Here is a 19,076-nt window from a genome sequence, read left to right on the forward strand (position 1 = left end):
GTAAAAAGTTACATGGAATGTGCTTTGAAACAAAGTCATCCAGCGTTGGTGGCCTGACACTGGGTGTGCATTCTCTCAGGGTTATGGGGCTGCAGAAAACACTAGATGCTGACTCTGAGTGTAGGCGAAGGTCGAGTTCCTTTGCCTAACTGACACTTCATGGAAGTTGCTCCTAATGCATCAGCTCCTTGGTTGCTTGGTTGCTTGATCAAACCCAGGTGTGAGCCCTGGCGGAACCTATTAGAGGCACCTACAACGCTCTCAAACCCAGGAATGCTACAAGTTCAGCCATCCCCTTCCTTGCAGAAAACGCCTTATCAGTGTGAACTTCCAAATCCCTGGTGGCCCAAGAATCAGAAACCAGAGAGGTTTAATCGAAGAGTGATGGAACAGAAGCTTCTAAAGACCTAGGAGGCATATCCCACAGTATCTAACTTGGGATAATCCACAACAAGCGTTTGTGTTGTTAGGTTCCTTGGGAAGGAATTGAGAACGTAAAAGATAATATTCCCTGACCTTGCTCTAGAACAGTAACCCAGGAATACTGTTATTTTGTGTCAATTCCTCTCTCGAGTGCTTTTTGACTCAGTCCCATACACATCGCAGAGAAAACACCCAGGGAAAGAAAGCCGGTTTCTCTGGCTGGTTTAATTTAAGCTGTTTTATCGGAGGGACCCCTGACTTTGTTGCTCGAGGAGGGGTGGGAAGCGATGGTGGTGGAGGGACCTGGTAGGGATAGTCTCTTGATGAGAATTCTTACAGGTCAGAGAGGTGTTACCGAGAGTTTGGAGGCACCTGGCTTAGGGGTTCAGCAAGTAAGAAGAATTGGAAGCAAGCTCTTTGCCTGATCACCGACCTCTCCCTCATCACTGCTGTAGCAGGTGTAGCTACTAGTCTTGGCTTCGAAACCTTCCCAGGTGAAGTCCTTTGGAAAGAGAGGCTGTTGGAGGCGTCTGTGTTGGGACCCCTGGGAGAAGTGCATGCTAGAGCCCCAGAATGCAGTGAAGGAGGACCCAATGTCATTCCAACCTGCTCCCACTACCACCATCTCTCTTGGGTCCCACCTAAGAAGGGCCCCCTCCTTGGCTGACCTAGGTGGGGTTTCAGGGGTTTTAGAAAGGTGGGAGGAGAAGAGGTGAACTCTATTGTCTGTTGGAGACCACTGGAAATGTCTGGTGTGGCTGAGGATACAGGCGTGACTGCCCTCGACTTGTTTTCTGGTGGTGGCTCCACCAAGGTCACTCGGGAACAAAGGAAGCAGCCAGAAACACCTTAGTAGCCACAAGTCTCAACACTGAAAAGGCTGCCGGAAGTCATCTGGTCCACACCACAGGTGGCCCCTGCAGACATCTGCCCTCCACAGCACCCTGGACAGGTGGTCACCCAGGCTCCAAGTCAGCATTTGTGACAATTAGGGAGTCGCTTGTTCTGGCTGGGCATGGATCCTGTGCTTTTTACAAAGAATGTGTTTCACTTGGTTTGGGGGGAAACTGCCTGCAGCCCCGCCTGTTGTGGGGACGCTGCTGGCAAGTGCCCGGCCTTTGTGGCTTAGGCTCCTGATACGTGCTACTCAGCAGTCCAGCCCGGCGATGGCTCCAGGGGCCACTCTGTGACTCCCTTTCTTCTCTGTGGGTAACTTCCAGCCCCTTCCTCCTCAAGTGTGTGTAGTTCAAGGTTCTAGCTGTTGAGTACTGTATTTTTATACAAAAAATCACATGGGTTAATTTTTTTTGCTAAACATGCCAACCGCGGCCCCCTCCCTCACCCCACGTACTTTTGTAAGTGTGATAGGCTCTATTTATTTTTAACATGTTGCTCCCAAAAGCAAAATGGACAAATTGGCATCGTGTTCTTATGAAAATCCCTGGAGATACGGAAAGGGCAAGGTTGGCCCCCAAAAGTATAAGAGATGCCGCTGTTTTCGTTAAGACACGGCCATTGATGTGTTCCCTGTGTGAGTTGCTCACATGTTGTAGAGACGAGTCCCTGGAGAACAGGCCCCTATCTGAGTGGCCATTGTTTTTGCCCACCTTCCACCCTGCTCTCTCATCAGCCGGTGTTCCAGAAGATGCTGCCTGCAACCCAGAGGTTTTATTCTCACTGTTTGCCAGCGAACTGAATCGGGTGTCTGACCCGCAGATTTGTTAACAGGACGCTGAGTTTCTATGCTTTGATTTTCTCCATCCAGAGGCCATGCCTTAATTAAGTGGCTTGCGGACTTGGGGAACACAAAGGCTTAAATCATAATGAAAATCACTGCAGAAGGAAAGCGCGTTCCCACCCAAAGGGGAAATGACGCTGGAGCGGCCCTTCCAAGGACGATTATCTCAGAAAAATGCGGCTCCCTTGAGTACCGGGAGCCCTGGTGGCTCCGCGCGAAGTGCTCAGCTGCTAACGGAGGGCTAGACAGTTCTGTCTCACCAGCTGCTCCCTGAGAGAAGGAGGTGGTGGCCGGCTTCCTTAAAAGTTACAGCCTTGAACACCCCAGGGGCCAGATCCCTCCTGCCCCAAGGGCTCTCTCACTGTGAGTTGACTGGGAACAAGCTGCCAGCCTCTTCTGAGCTGTTAAATAGCAGTTGCCTGAATCGCTGTAACTCTGTGGGCCAACTTCTCGTCATGCAGCCTGGGTGCCAGGAGAAGCACCCCTCGGTTGGGAAGGAGGCAGCCCCTCAGGGAAGGCTGAGTGCTTTCCTCCTCCAAGGGCAGCACCCCTCCTGGCGGAGGCTGGGGGAAGAAGGGGGGGGCGGTTCCCGTGCAGCCGGCTCGCCTTGCAGAGGGTGCACTAAAGAGGAGAGCTGTGGGGAAAGGGTCGCCTGCTCTGTGGGCCCCATCCTTTTAACCTGGCAGGGACCCTCCTTCATGGGAGCCCAGAGTGCTTGGCGGTGGCCCAGGCGGAAGGAGAGGGGTTTCAAGCCCAGCGGGCAGTTACTGCCTCCCTGGTCCTGTGCCCTGCCAGGGGCCCCTTCCCTCCCACTGCCAGCAGCTCTGCCCAGCTGGCTGAAGACAATGCTCCTGGGGTTGAACTTGTCATTGCCCACACTCTCAGGAAGAAAGCAGGGAGCAGATGGCAGTTGCGGGTTTGTTAGCCACGCATTGTTGTCTTCAGTGGCTTCCCTCTGTCCCCACTTTTTTTAAAAATTTAATTGGTGAGCCAGAGGTTTCGGTTCTAATAAATGTGCATCCCTTCCAAGAAAGCTGGGAAGGAGCAAGGATTCCCGCCTTCCCAGCTGGGTGGCTTTACATTGAGCACCTATGTGTGGGCTTGGTGCTTCCCCACCCATCATGTCCCCTCCATTTATCCCCCCAGAAGCCACTGTGGAAAAGCAAGGTGTGCACGCGGATGCCCCAGCATAATGGAGGAGGCAGGATTTAAGTCCGTTTGGACCAAGTTCGTTGGCCCTTTCCCCTGGATCCTGAACTCTGTAAAATGGGGCTGTAGTTTGTCCAAGATCCTCTCCGCCTCATCATTCTCTTTCCTGTCTTCCTTCCTTCGGCCCCCTCCTGCCCCAGCCAGTCCTGTTTGGAAGGGACTAAGGTGCAGGATCGAGGTGCGGGAGAGACAGAGTGGTGGTGGGGACAGTCAGACTCATGTGCAGCAGCGTGGCACTGTGCTCCTTGGGTCAGTTGTCCTGGCAGTGACGTCTGTCGGGGGCGCCCCGGCAGGTTCTAACCACCAGATTTTCCGTCTGTGGCCTGGCGCTGGGTGAGGCAGGCTCTCTAGAGAAGCAAAACCAGGACACTTAGGAACCTACCACAGGCGCTACCTGCTCGCACCCCACCGAGGGAGCCTGCGTTCATCTGTCTCCAGGCATCCCGCAGACGTGTCACATGTTTGGGTGCTTGACCTCTGCAGGAAAGCAAAGAGCCCAATAAAGCGAGTTGTGTTTTTAAACTTCTTATGCACTAGTTGGGGACTTCCATTTGAGAGCATCATTTTTGTGCCCACCGATTTAAACAGTTTGTCAAACCTGCTAATAACTTCCCCTGTCTCCCTCCTCTTCCTCGTGTAGAACATTATCTTCCCTGTCACTTTAGCTAACACCGCTCTACCCTCCATCCTCTTGCTTCGCCCCTCGCCCTCTCCCTGCCACCCCGGGAGCCACCAGTCTGCTTCTTCTGGCATGAAAAACCTGTCTCTTGGTTTTTTTTCTTTCATAATACTGGTCTCATCCAGTTGCTGTGCTTTTGTGGGTGACTAACTCAGCACTGCCCCCACCCCCCGCCGTGTCATGAGGTGGTGTGCAGTACGTGTGTGTTTTTGGGCTTCCCAGGCATATGACAGTGATGCGGACGGTCTGCTGGGGTCCGTGAAGTGGGCAGTCACGTGATGGAAGAGCTTGCCGTATCGCGAGGATGACCAAACCGTGGCTCCGAGACATGAAGTGAGCACTAGCCGTGGGGGACATGGCACCCATGGGACTCGCTCATGCAGGGCTAACCACAGAGCTTCAATTGGTGACGGGGAAGTGCAGCGAAGCCACATATGCCGTGTTTGCTTGTTTTGGAAACGGCGGTAGACCACAGTCTGGGTCCATCTGTAAATTACGTGTGTATACGTATTGTAACTTTATTCGATGTATGTGTCCATCCGTAGGTTATTGATGCCAGAGGGTCGCTGCATGAGTGCTCTGCCTAGCTGAAGAGAGATGGCGAGTCTGTTAGGGACCAGCTTCTGGGAGGATCTCGGGACCACTGGCTGAGACTCTTGAGGCTGCTGTCAGGAGGACCTGGTGGTGGGCGAGGGGGAAAGTACTCCTATTCAGATGCTGTGTGGCTGCTTTCTTTTTTGTATCGGGGTCCTCGTTTGCTCGCTCCCCCTTCTTGAGACATAAAGTGGACACTGAGCCTGGCTTTTCCGTCCGTGGGCTGGAGGGCGGCGGATGTGATGTCTCCCTCCGTCTGTGCTGCGTTTGCCTGATTCGTCAATCGGAAAATCTTTGCGGTATCAGAGGAGCGGTGTCAGGCCACTTGGAAGGACCCTGTGGGGAGAGCCTTTTGGCCCCCCGGGAGCATGCGGCTTGGTGACATCATAAAAGTCAAAGTGCTTACAAAGTGAGATCGTGATGCAAGAGGCCCCTTTCTTATAAATATGGCAAGAAGATCCTGCTGACCAGAGGAATGGCGTGTCTAGAGGTGGACAGCTGCCTGGGGGTGGGGAGAGACTTCCGGAGAAGGAAGGAGACGCCGTCGTGGCTGAAAGTTGACTGCAGCGTGGCTATCCAGAGAGGCAGGCTGGGCCTTGGCCGCAGCCACATCGCAGATTCTGAAAAGCCCAAGGCTTTTCAAATGGAGGTGGTCCCTGCCTGGGAACGGCCAGAGAAGGGGGCTTAGGGAGGCTAGTTATGCTTCCAGAATAATTGAGGCCACGCTTGGGGAGGAGATTAGGCAGGCTGTGGAGGGCTTTAGAGGCCTGTTTGGTTCTCTGTTCATGCTCATGTGGCCGAGCTCCTAGTGGCTTCTGAGGACAGGGCGGTGGAGTTTGCCGGTCCCCTGTGCATCTGTGCTTGGTGTGGAGGGCTTCTGGGGGAACCACATAGAATGAGATAGGGGAAATCAAAGGGGGACATTTGAAGGTCCTTCCTTTAAACGAGCAAGTCGGGAGGGCCAGGAACCAGGGAGGAGGCCGGAGCTTGGCCAGGACCTGGACGATCCTTCAAGAGGTTACATCAGTTTTAGGCACGCCCACGATAAACGCTGCAGTGAAAGGGTTCTGTGGCCCGTGGAGAATGCAAGTGGACTAGAGAGAGGCCGGGGCTAGGTACACCCTGGAGGTGCAGGAGGTGAAGCTACAGGGGAGGGAGAAAGCTAATGGCCAAACGGGGAGCCCTCAGGGTAGACTGTGGGCAGGGAGAGGTGACAACCTGGCCTCAAGACACCGAGCTGGGGCTGGGGGCAGCTTGGAGGCCTTGCTATGGATTGGCAGGTGAAGTGAATCTAGCACACGCTCTTTGCATAGACTGCAGTGAAGGCCCATGCAGGTTAGTATGGGTCTGCACGGATCTGCGGTCTTACCTGGGTATTGTCCAAGTTCTAAAGACAAAGGAGAGGGGCAGAAGGAGGCCAGAGCAGAGGCCATGGGATGTGATGCTGAGAGGCCTTCTGGCGATTTTGGAGAGGGCCAGAAGAAGCCTGCTTGCAGGGTGGTGAGCACTGGAGAGAGGAGCTATTGACTTCCCTGTAACAGGAGACAGTCCAGCCAAGGAGAAAAGACAGAGCCACAGTCCTTGACCCCCAAGCCCTTGAAATCTATCTTCGACTCCTACTTTTTTAGTTCCTTAAACAGGAAATCCAGATGGCACCCCCCTCCCCCCCATTCCGCTCCTCTTCTCACCATCTATGTTCACCTGTGGGGGGCCCTCCTGCTGAGCCTGTCTCTAATGTACACCATGAGTCTGCCCTGCCTTCCGGGGCTTTGGCCTAGCCCCCCTGCACCCACTCAAGTTCTAATCCTTGCTCACAGACGCTGAGTGACTGTCTTAAGATGGAATTCAGGTCACCTCACCCTTAGGCTTAAAACCCCCAAGGGCTTTGCATTGTACGCAGACTGAAATCCAGATTCCAGATTCCCAGCGGTGGCACATGAGGTTGGCTGGCTCCCACGCTGCCCTGCCCGTTCTGCAGCCGCTGCTCCCTCGGCTTTGCTCACCCCCCAGCCAGTGTCTTGCTGTTCAGGGGTTTGGTTGGTTGGTCTGTGTGTTTAATGGAGGTGAAATGGAAGTAATGTGAATCCACCAGGGCAGAGCGGGCCGTTCCGTGGCTTCTTACTCTCACCTGAGCGGTCCCGCTCCCGCCAATTTCTCTCTAGTCTCAACACGTTTTGATCCTCCCCAGGGAAAACCTTGGCCCCAGTAAGCAGTCGCTTCCTATGCCTCCTCTCCCTGCCCTGCACCTGCCACCCTGCTGAATTACGTTGTCTGACTTTTCACAGGTGACTTCTATCAGGGAGCACACTGCTTTTGAGGTTCAACCGCATGGTAACCTCTGCAGGCTCTCCAGTCCCTTTCTTATGACCGAATGCTGTCCTGCTGTGTACACGCAGTACCAAAGCCATGGTGGCATAGCGGCTATGCATTGGGCTGCTAACGGCGAGGTCGGCCGTTTGAAACCACCAGCCTCTCCGAGGGAGAAAGAGGAGGCTTTCTACTCTCGTGAAGAGTTACAGTTCTGCACTGTTCTATAGGATCTCTGTGAGCCAGAATTGACTTGGTGACAGGGAGTTTGCTTTTATACATAAACAGACAGGTTATCTGTTTATTGGTGGACCTTTGGGCTGCTTCTGCTTTGGGGGTGGTTTTTATATGCAGGCCAAACTCACAGGCTTGGTACACAGTGTCCTTCTGGACCAAGGTAGCACCAAGAACCTTCCCGGCACTGGGAATAGCTCCAAACTTGGCGAGCCCCAGCATTGGGAAGAAGGTCACAGTGGCTGGATCCTGTACGGCCAGGGGAACCACTGTGGACGGGGTGGGGTGGGGAGCATCAGATCTTCTTAGAAGACTCACGGGGGCGGGCGGGGGGGAAGCTTTCAAGCAAGCCGAGAAGAACCTGTTACTATCCAGTCAATTCTGACTCACATGAGGCCCCATTGCATGTGACGGCATAGAACTGTGCCCTTCAGGGTTTACAGTCGTGCAGCCTTACAGAAGTAGCTTGCCAGGCCTTTCTTCCGTGGTACTACCGGGCACAGACCATTTACCCAATCAGGGACCTTCTTGACTATATTACTATAGACAAGTAAGGACATGAGAGTAGGAGGCCAGGCTAGTTCCCTTCCTGGCCCATGCTAGGTGCTATTTGTTGAATAATCTTTGCCACAAAGGGGAGAGTGGGTCCAGATGCAAAAGTCGGTGGTGGGAGGAGGAATGCTTGCTTGCTGCTACTTGTCCTGGCATGGCAGGACACCAGGGGGCCGGCCGAGAGGCTGCTGGGCCAAACAGCAGAGGCTGCCCCTTGTTCTGCTGCTGACGTGTGGGAGAGGGTGGGAAGGGGGGCCTGGCTGGTGAGGGCTGCTGTCGAGTCAAGGTTTGAAGGGGACATCTCTGCAGCATTTGCCTTTTGCTTGTTAATCGCGTTTCTGTTTCCACTGTTAGCCCAGGAACTCTCAGAGGGCAAGCATGCAGCCCAGACCAGTGGCCCTTCCACCTTCCTTGACTTTGTTTCCTGGCCAGGCCAGCGTCTCTCAGACCAGAGAGGTCCCGCTCTGCCCACTAGTTTCCAGGCTGAGCTCGGCACATACTAAACCGGGAGCCTTGAGCAGATGCTGTTGATTCAAACCTTAAGGATAAAGCATGGTGTTTCTAAGCTGCACTCTGTAGATCCTTTACAAAAATGATACTGTTTGTTTTTCTGGTTGAAAGTTGGATGTGTTTATGTGAAAATGGCCTGGAGGCCCACATCTGACCCCTCTCGGGTTTCACGAGGGAGGAGGAGGATCCTCTCCACATAATCCAAGGCCAGATGCCACAAGGCCGAGCTAAGACATGCCCCCACCCTCCTTCCTTCTCTAGCCCTGTCCTGACAGCACCTGCTCCTCCCACCGTACTCCTCTGCAGAGTGTGGCAATCCAGTGCAATGGCCGCAGACAGTGCTCACTATTCAGAGAGTTCATTAGGGAAGCTAACAGGTTCCCACAAGTCAGCATCAGTCAACAGTCGGAATACAGTCATTGGCCCACAGCAGTTCCATGCCCGGCCAGCAGCCGAGTCCGTCTAGCCAGTCCTCCGCCTCTCAGCAATGCTTCTGCCAACGTGGGCCAGCAATCCCACCCGCTGCCCTGTCTCCCTGTCTTACGATCCCAGTGCTGCTCCTCTGCTGTTATCAATATCCTGGCTTCGGCTTCTGGCCTCCACCTAGCTCCTCTGCTCCCACCCATGGTCTCTGTGCCTTTGGTCTCAGCCTCCGCCCCTTCAAACACACATCTCTAACGCGCTCCACTGGTGGCTCCGCTTCCCTGGTGGTCCCAGGCTCACTCTCTGTTTCTGCTTCTGAGATAGCTCTCTTTTATAGAGGAGTCTTTTCAGACCAAAAGAACATACCCCCAGGGAAACAAAAGGTGGTGACTTTAGTTCACAACCATTTCTAAAGTAGAGACTCATCTTGATCGGCTCACCTCCACCCTGTCCATTAGCATCACAGAACCCTCCCAAAATAGGATTCTAACCACGGGGATAGAGACTAGAATGTACAGGCCAGCACATCAGGGATTGAGGCTCTCTCACTACTATTGCCCGTCTAGCCAGGGTCCCAGGAGCCCTGGGAGCATAGTGAACTGTGTTTGGGGCTGCTGACTGCAAGATCAGCAGTTGAAAGCTACCAGCGCTCTGCAGAGGAAAGATGAGGCTTTCTACTCCTGGAAAGAATTGGTCTCAGAAACCCACAGGGACGGTTCTGCCGGGATCTGTGGTCCGCTATGGGTCAGAAGAGACCCCATGGCAGTGAGCGAGTGAGATTTCCTGGCAGCTGGCTTTGGCTTCCTTAGCCCCCTTTACCGTTGCATCTGGTTTGGGTCAATGCTGACTGTTCAGCCTCACTGAGGTGGTTGTTTAAGGACACGGTCCTCACAGGGGATTTTACTAATTTGTGAACCACTCTGTCTTTTGGCTGGTGCCTGAGCTCCAAGCGTGTCTTGAGTTCCAAGTCTACAAGGATCCTGATGTGATTGTCCTGCGAGTTCCTCTGGGCTCTCCTGGTCCAGTGCACCGGGCCTTTCAGTAGACTTCATTTTTAAAAGCAGTTTTAGGCTTACAGAAATTGGACCAAAGGCCCTTCCGCACATGATTAGCAGCCAAACTCGGTAGTTGACAGTCAAGTTCAGTTTTTGTGTTGTATATTTCCATCCATTTTGACAAATGCGTAATCATATGTAGCTAAATGATTGTACCCCACACTGCCTTTAAAATCCTCTACTGCCTTTAAAATGCTCTGTGCTCCACTACATCCACCCACCACTCTACCCCCACCCCACCCCCACCCCTATTCCCTGAACCCCGGCAACTTCCAGCCTTCTCACCGTCTCTGTGGTTTTGCCTTTTTCAGAATGCTGGTTCTTCCATGTCTTATGCTGCTGGATAGCTCATGATGTTTTGTCACTGAATGGACGTACCATAATGTGTTGATCCAATTGCCTATTGAAAGCCACCCTGGTTGCTTCCAAATGTTGGCAGTTCTGAATAAAGCTGCTATCTCCATGTCTGTGCAGCTTCTCACCTGACATACGTTGACAAACTGCCTTCCATGGTGGCTGTACCAACCTTGCACTTCACGTTTGATGACGTGGCTAGTGTCTGAGATGGTTGCCCTTCTGGTAGGTGTGTGGTGGTATCTCCTCCTTGCTGTTCTAATTTTCAGTTCCTTCAACGACATTTGATGAGTGAGAAGAGACTCGTGTTGAGCGTCTTGCAGATGCCTGTTCTCTGTCGGCATGGCTTCTTTCTTAAGAATGGAGGATTGTAGCTAGTTCTTCTCCCGGGGAGTCATGCCACAGCAGCAAATGAAGGTCCCCAAAGCTTTCCTCCATCGTGAAGGTTGACTCTACTTTGAGTGGGCGGTGCTCCCCCAGTTGGATTTGAGTGCCTTACGCCCACCCCGAGAGGTCATCTTCTGGCACTCGTTACTCAGAAGCTTTTTTCTGGCCAGCGTTTTCCGAAGTAGCTTGTCAGTCTGTCTTAGTCTGGAAGTTCCACTGAAACCTGCGGGTGGAATCGCTTCCAGTACCACTGCAAACCACCGCAGTGTGACAAGCTGGCAGGTGAGCGGAGGCCTTCTCCAGGGATTGTTCTCTCCTGAAAACACGTCCGGAAGGAGCCATGGAGGTGTTGGTCGTGGTTATGCGTTGGGCTGCCAACTGCATGGTCGGCAGTTTGAAACCACCACCGGCTCCGAGGGAGGAAGACTGGGCGTTCTACACCCGGAAGCAGTGCAGCTACCGCCTCGCCCTCCTCCCCCCTCCCCCGGGGTTCTCTGTGAATCGGCACTGACTCAGTGGCGATGCCGGTTAGTGGGAGTGAGAGAAACACGTCCAGAGTAAGTGACTGAAGCCTCACAACCCGCCCTTCTCAGACAGACGTGCTTGTTGCTGGCGCTCCACGGCCTCTCCAGCTCCACCATTCAAAGGCGGCTTTCGGTGGGCTTCCTTATTCATCGCCCGGCGTCCCCATGCAGAGGAGGCGATTGAGAATACCAGGCTCCCTGTCATCCTCAGGGGGACACCTCTGCTTTTGAGCGTTGCCAGGAGGGCTCTGGAGGCAGATTTGCTCCGTGCACGTCCATGATGTTTGCTTGACTTCCGGACTGCCCCTTCCCTCCGTGTTGATATTTTGGGTGCAAATCCTTTATCAGCTGTGCGCTTTGCAAATACTTGCTCCCGCTCCGTGGCTTGCCTCTTCGTGCCCCTAATGGATGGGGGCATTGAAAATGGCTTGGCAGCATCGTCAAATGGTCCTTTAGAAGGAGACGCATCCAGATGAGGCTGTCCCCAGCACTGCATGCACCGCACCCTGTTTGTCACCACATAGTTCGAGGAAGCACAAAGCAAAACACTTTTCTAAAAAGTTGTGGGTTTTTTGTTTTTGTTTTTCACCGAGATGATGTCTCTGGTCGTGTGTGTGTGTGTGTGTGTGTGTGTGTGTGTGTGTGTGTGAGAGAGAGAGAGAGAGAGAGAGAGGCGGGGGGGGGGGGGTATCAATCACCGCATCTCTCTGCTAACTCCATTTCCTGAAGCATTTGTGGTCTGAAGCAAGTTGAAGAGAGGCTTGCTCGGCGGGCGGTTGATTTTGCAGGGTGTCCGACTAACAGGAAGCTTGGTCCACACTGCAGCCGGAAGTGGCTCCTTCTGAGTTATCAGGAGGGAAACCTCAGGGGTTTAGTAGGAGCTAGCATGCAAAGTCTGGGATGGGGCAAAAGATTGCCTCAGTCCTGGGCATCTGCCTTCTAAATGAGGTCCATCTCATGGGCCATAATGGAGCCTGTGCATGTTGGGGTATTGGGCAAAACAAAACTTTAATTGGGGCATCTAAGAACAGTTTGAGACTGCTCCGCATGTTCAGGGGACCTCAGTCATTCAGCAATCAAAAGGCCTGGGAAAGATCTTTCTTGACTCATGAAAGGGTTATTTCCAAAATCAGGACGGCAAAGAAGACTCAGTTTAGTTTTAGGGCTCTCTCAGCTGATAGCCTGGCTGGTTTCTGGCCAGCGTCAGGATAGGAGTCTGCATTGAGCCCCTTCATTCAGTTCAGGACAAGATGCGAGGTTCATTTCGTTTGGGAGATTGCCTGACAAATCCAGGCAGGTCTGTCTGCAGCGATGGCAGCGAGCCTCGCAGCCATGCAGAAAGTTCCTGGGACCGGTTCATAACTCTTCTTGGGACAGAGCCGGGGCGGGCGCGATGGGGGCGATTCTCCTCCAGCCTGCGGTGCGCCGAGGGAAAGGTTCAGGGACACGGCATGACTCTGGAGAAATCTTAGCCTCCGTTTATTTTAACTTGGACTCACTGATGACAAAGACCCATCCCCTGCCTAAAGCGCCGTGTCGTCTACCCACGTGGAGCCTCACTTTCTCAGCGGGGAGACCGAACGCTTGGTTTTTCGCCTGGCTGAGAGGGTGGACTCATCACAACCTGACAAGGACATGGTGAGCTCGCAGGGTCACCACGAGCCCGTCCCCTCAGGCTAGAAACCAGGCGTCTAGTCATGTCGCTGTGACTTGAAGATGGAGGATGCTGGATCTGACGTGCAGCCACGGCCCCAGATGCCAGCAGGCCCCCAGCTCCTTGAAAGACAGCACTGGCTTGTGCCCCGCGCGGTTCCCCTCAGTTGGCCGAGCACAGGACTCAGTCCAGGGAGCCTGTGCCCGACGGCAGCTGATCACCGCCCCAGAGGGCACGGCAGCAGGGCCCGTCTCAGCATGTGATCGAGGACTCTTGTTCCAAGAGCTCTTCGGCATCTGGAAAGACCAGCTGCTAAGTCTGACACAGACGAGTATCTTTTGATTTTATAGTTCACTTCTGGGGTACTTGAACTTCAAGGTTCTCTTCTGGCTTTCCTGCCCCATGAAAGTCGGTGCAAAGGGTTTAGCTCAGATGGCATAGCAGGCAGGAAAGACTGTGATCCCTCACCGCCTACTTTTGGAGTAATAAAACACACTCGGGGTGGGGCTGCTCTGGCCCACTGGAGACCCTGGCTGCTGAGGAAGGGAGGAGAGAGAGAGAGAGAGAGAGAGAGAGAGAGAGAGAGAGAGATGATGGCAGTGAGTTCGATTTGTGTGCGTGTGTTCTGTTTCTCATCTGTCAAATGGGCTACTAACAGAACCCCTACTTAAGGAACAAGAAGCTCTGATGATGCCATCAGGGACGCACTGGACTGCTAACTGCAAGGTCGGCAGTTCAAACCCACCGACCCCTCTTTGGGAGAAAGATGAAGCTACCTTTTCCCGTAAAGTTCTACAAGCCCCCGAAATCTTGTCTATGTCAAAGCCGACTTGATGGCAGTGTGTGTGGTGGTTCAGACAACATAAGTGGTATCTAACCCTGAAAAGCAGAGTGCCTGGTGTGTGGGCAGTGGGGCCCTATCGGTACTAGCAGCGGTGATGCTGCTGAACCTGCGCTTGTTTATGCCCACCCTTGTGTCTACAGCCACCTCTCTCCTCCAGCCTGCCAGGCTTCCAGATTTGGACAAGGGGCACGTTCCAGCTTTCAGGGACCTCTGCTGCCAAATCCTCCATCACCCTGGACCCTTGCCAACCTCCCTTCTTGGTATCCTAGACCTCCCTGTCCGTCATAGCGTCAAACACAGAGAGAAGAGAGAGCGAGATTTGAAGTCAGAACCCCCCAGAGCGACAACTCCCCCTCCCTTCCAGATCTAGGAGATTGCAGTCCTCTGCGGACACTAGACACACGCACACGAAGCACGCAGGACTCCGTAAAGCATGGTACACTAGGGTGAGTGCCAAGGAGTGAGCCTTTAACACAAATCAACCCACCCTACTCGGCCCTCTGTGGCCACGGAGTGTCTCCTTTGAGTCAGAACCTTTGGGCCTGGTGGACCCATGCCTCGAGAACGTGACTGAGGGTCCGTCTGCAGAGCCAGTGGGCGGGGGGAGGGGCACACAAGCGGAGCACAGGGGAACCTCCTCGTGCACCCACCACTGGTGTCACCCACCTCGATCTCTCCTAACTCACCTGTCCGAGGGGCTTTGAACGCCTGTGTGTTTCCTTCAGACGCCCAGCGCCTTTTCAAGGGGTAACGTTTCCATGAGAATGTGACGTTTCCCCAAGATGGTTAAGAGGACGCTCTGCAGGCGCTGCTGAACATTAAGGGATTTTAGCAAATGGCTTGAACACGAACCACACGATTGGAATAAGCATTATCGCGGTGAGACCCCTCTGAAGAGGCTCATGCCCACTTGAGCAAGTGAATGCTCGTGGCGTGTTAGGAGTGACCTAGAGCAAATGTTCCCAACTGCTTTGCCTCTTTTTCAGAGAAAACAAAACCAACCAGTACTCAGTGTCCTGCTGGTCTTTAAGAACGTGTGCACTAAGGGCCCGCATCAGGGTGGAGCTTGGTATCCCCCTGGATCATCCCGGCACCTCCCAGGAAACCCTGGTGTGTCATCGAGGCATGCGCGGTCACGGAGTGCCACATGGGGAGCTGCTGGGATAACTAGACAAGATCCGTCGCTGTGGACCCCCCAAGAGGACTTTGGGTCTAGCCCTTCCAATTTGCCACTGAGTGTTTGCCATTGGGCAGCTGCCTACTTTCCTGGATCTTAAATACCTCGTTCAAGTTGAAGCTAATAACTCTCCTGCTTCCTTAATGGGACTTCCAAGGAGGAGCAAATCTTAAGTGTGTGAGAGTGCTCTGCAGTGTAGACACAGCACACGTTTTGAGCCAGAGTGGAAGGAACTGACCACAGTCTTGGGCAAGCTGTGTCATCTCTGAGCCCCGGTTTCGCTCTCTGCAAAACGACAATGAAAGGACCTGGGCTGTGTGAGAGCCAAGTGCCTGGGACCCTGGGGATGTGCTCTGCAAACAAGTATATGCCGCGTGCACCGCCGTCTGGCACCAGTGCTTCCTGGGAATGCGCCCAGCGTCATTCCCATGACTCCATCGAGGCGCGGCTTTGTGAAGGGAGGTTTGAACTGAGGATGAGAACAGAAAGTTGCAGAAGAGACAGAAAGAGAGGACATTTCTAGGAAGTGTCTCTGGCCCTTTTCCCCCTTTCATGTCTTTCTCCTCTCTACTGCTTCTGCTCCCCCGGACCAATCAATGCCCTCCTCCCAAAACTGTCCTCTGGTTCTTAGGGTGCTCCACTGGCTGGGCAGTTCCACGGGCCTGCGCTTCCTGCTGCCCCTTCACCTTTTGCTGTCTCCCATCTCCTCCCACTTCCTCGGAGTGGGGAGTAGTCCTCACAGTCCTGCCCTGGGCCCTGTCTCCCTGCCCTGCTCACACCCCATTCTCTTTCAGTGACGAGCACCTCCTAGGGCCATTTTCTGCCGCCTCAGGCCCTTTGGATATTTATAGCCTCCTGTTTGCGCTATTCTGGGCTGAGATTTACCGAACCCACCCCTGATGCGGTGGCTGGAAATGCGCCTCTTTCGTGAGGCTTGTGATGTGAGCACTGTGGATGAGTTCATGGCCGGATGGTCCCCACCCAGCCCTAGATGAAAGTCAGCCCCGTCCTCGTCAGGAAGATGGAACTGTGATAAAAGAAAGTGCGATCGTTTACCCAGCCCAAACAGTAGACCTGAAGGAGCGAAGTCTCTCAGCAGAAGACTTTGTGGGGGTACAGGTGCCCCACCTGCTTGTAAGGAGCGAATCAGGGTTTGCTGGAAGTGCAAGGGGAAGGGAGGAGGCGGGCCCGGGGAGAGCTGGGGGACCAAGGATGGAGGGGATGATGTGGCGTGCCTCCCCTGCTTTCTCTGAGCAGCCTTTCTCTCCTTCCGAAATCCGCATCTGTACCTTCAGCCTCTGCAGCCGGACGTTGCTGCACTGGAAGCACCACAGATGACAGATGCCTGGCAGGGTTGGCATGAAAACGTTCAATGAGATCGTCACTGGGCCGCTCTCGGGAGGCCCTAAATAGATATGAGTGGACTCTGAGCCCATCAATGCAAATGGCACCCCTGCCTCTCCCCAAGCCCGGGTCCCCTCTGCTTCTTAAGGGCCCCCATCCTGCGGCTGGCGCACACTCAGAGCCTCAGTCCTCTTGGTCTCTTGCCTCCTTGTTGGTTGGTTTGCTTTACTCACACGGGACCCCCTCCCTCCTTCCCTTTCTAATGTCTTTTTTTTTTTTTTTAATATTCGCTTACTACAGTTGATTCTCTCTGGGTCGTGGGCTGCATAGGATGTCACAGCACCATCCCAGCCAGAGCAGGAAACGGCCACCGGGACCTGAGTGCTCATACGCACTGTGAAGCCCGTGCAGGAAGCCTGCCCTGGCCCTTCTGGGTTTTCCTTTGAGTTCGTCATGTTACCATGTCACTGGAGCTGTTTCACACTGTCCTTTCTTTTTTTAAAGATCATTTTATTGGCACTCTTGCAACTCTTGTTACAACCCATACATCAATTGGATCAGACACAATTGTACATATATTGCCATCGCTCATTTCTACACATGTACTTTCTATTGAGCTCTTGGGATCAGCTCCTCTTTTTTTAAAAAATCATGTTATTGGGGGCTCGTACAACTCTTACCATGACACCCTGTTCTTTCTTATCCTTTCTTCCTCTATTTCTGTGTATGTAACTTTTACAGTGGACTGTCCATAGGGAGCCTTGGCGAGGCAGTGATTACCTGCTGAGCTGCCACACACAAGGTCAGCTGCTTGAACCTGTCAGCCGCTCTGCTGGAGAAAGAGGAGGCTCTCTGAGCTGGAAAGGGTAACAGTCTCCGGAACCCGTGGGGGCCCTGTCCTATAGGGTTGTTATGAGCTGGCACCGGCTTGATGGCGGTGAGTTTCAGTTTTGTCATGTTATACAGCTGATTCTTTAAAATACTGGTCATATGGGAATAGAGAGGGAAGGCCCCCAATCTTCATTTTAAAAGCATGTCATTAAACTTTGTATTCACCTCTTTAAAATGGATTTTACTCATAGAGCCCCAACAGATGGTGTCCCCAGCCCTGATGGGACCCCTTCTCCCCATGGGGAGTCCCTGGCCCTGCGTAAGGGTCACTGGAGAAGCTCGGCCCCTGGTCCCCTCGCGCACGGGCACCTGCCTGCATCTTGTGCTGGAGTGTTGTTGCTCTCTGTGCTTTGGCTCACGGCGGTCAACACTGGTGCGTGCATCTGTGGACAGCGGTCCATGTCCGTGTGTGCATTTGCTCACCAGGTCAGCATTCAGTTAAATGGCCTCTCCGTGATTCCTCAGTACCCAGGCCGCTTCACAGAGGGCTGCGGGATAAGCGAAGTCCAGAACTTAGACAAGGCCAGTGCGGTGTCCATGGTGACGGCCCAGAACCTGGGCTCATTCAGTTCAACCTGCACAGGCCCCCGTGGCGGCGGCTTCTTCCTGCCCCCTCCTCGGGCCCACCCTCTCCCCCCTCTTCCTCCTCAGAGCCAGGATGTTTTTCCTTGCCTTTTTATTGTTTCACTAACCTGGCAGGCCTCCTTTGGTGGAGGCCTGCCACCGGCTTCCTCTCTGGGTGTGAGCGAATGTATGGTGACAACACAGACGATAGGGTGCAGGCCCTGCCCCCACCCAGCCTGCCCTTGGCTAAGGAGCCTCCTCTTGGGCAGCTCTGCCGGTGTTTCCCAAGAGCGAGAGGGGCAGAGAACATGGTGAGCACAGAAACCAGCCAGACACCCACACAACTGGGCTCTTCTAGCCTTCAGCCCTGACACTCTTTCTGCAAGCTTTTTGTTTTAAAAAAAAAGGTTTTATTGGCATAGAACTTATAAAACATACAATTCAATCATTCACTTGTAACCAAGCTTTTATTTGTAAGCCTATAGGATTAATTGTACATCCCGGAACTCGAGGTCATATCTAGTTCCTGCACCTTGTAGGCAGCCTGAATCCCCCTTCCCTTGCCCTGGGTCTGGCTTCAGTTCCACATGTGCCCCCTCCTCTCCCTGCGCCAGGATGCTCAGCAGAACCAAAGCCCACTCTCTCTCCAGGCAGGTAGCGGGCAGAGGCACTATGCCCGCCAACTTTCCTTCCTAGAGGCCCATGTTTCCGTGGATACTTTGTCAAAATCACACCATCTGCTCTCGGGCCCAAACCTGTCTCGGTGAGTCTGCCTTTTCTGAGAGTGGCTCCTTTCAGGGTAAGGATGAGGAAGGAAACGGAGCTCCCTGGGAGCCCTGGGCAGTCCAGATTGAGGGCCGAGGCCTTTGTTCACACAGACTCATTTGGCTCCCAAATGTCCTCCACCCAAAATCATTACATCCGCCAGCAGCATTTCAAAACACAGCCCGGGGCAGACGGGCGGGCGAGGGGCCGGCTGCCTTTCTGGTGAGATCGCAGCCACCATCCTCCACACCCCCAAGGTTCCTGCCTGCCCCCAAAATATCCAGCCCCCGCCATCCGGCCAGAAATCCCCTCCAGGATGGCTCCTGGGTGAAGGCATTCAGGCAGACCAGGCACCAGGCATCAGCCTTGAAGGGGTCAGGTTTTATCTGGGACGGAGGGTGGGGAGATTGGCTTTCTTGTCCACTGCCTGCACCCTGGGTCACTTCTCACATCCCAGTGGTATTCTAATGATACATTTACATGGCCCAGCTCTCCGGGAAGCAGCAAGCTCCTCGAGGCAGATTCCATATCTGATTCATCCTTGTAACACGCACTGCATCTTGCCTATGCTTGGTGCTCAATGAATAGTCTTTGAATTCATAAATTCAATTCATTGCCTGTGTTGTGGATTTGGAGCTGTTACTTCCAAGATCTTTTGGGGTCTGCTCTGCTGCCTAAGGATCAGACCAGTGCTCTGCTATGGTCCTTGGGGACACAGTCAATTAGCATGGCCCTTTTAGCCATAATTCCTGATGGGATGTATTATAATTCTGGACTCTATACCTGTGGTACTTAGAATCTGGTGTCAACTCGAGACTATTAAGAGCGAAGGGGTGAAGTTTCACCTG

The 19,076-nt window shown here is 53.6% G+C and overlaps 1 protein-coding gene across 3 annotated transcripts in view; it reads left to right on the forward strand.

The window, feature by feature from the left end:
• The window catches only part of HEG1 (heart development protein with EGF like domains 1), a 105,033-nt gene that overhangs the window by 1,251 nt on the left and 84,706 nt on the right, over nucleotides 1-19,076 (forward strand). The window lies entirely within an intron of this gene.

Source organism: Tenrec ecaudatus, chromosome 8, assembly GCF_050624435.1.
Source record: "Tenrec ecaudatus isolate mTenEca1 chromosome 8, mTenEca1.hap1, whole genome shotgun sequence".
In the NCBI taxonomy this organism is placed as follows: Eukaryota; Metazoa; Chordata; class Mammalia; order Afrosoricida; family Tenrecidae; genus Tenrec; species Tenrec ecaudatus.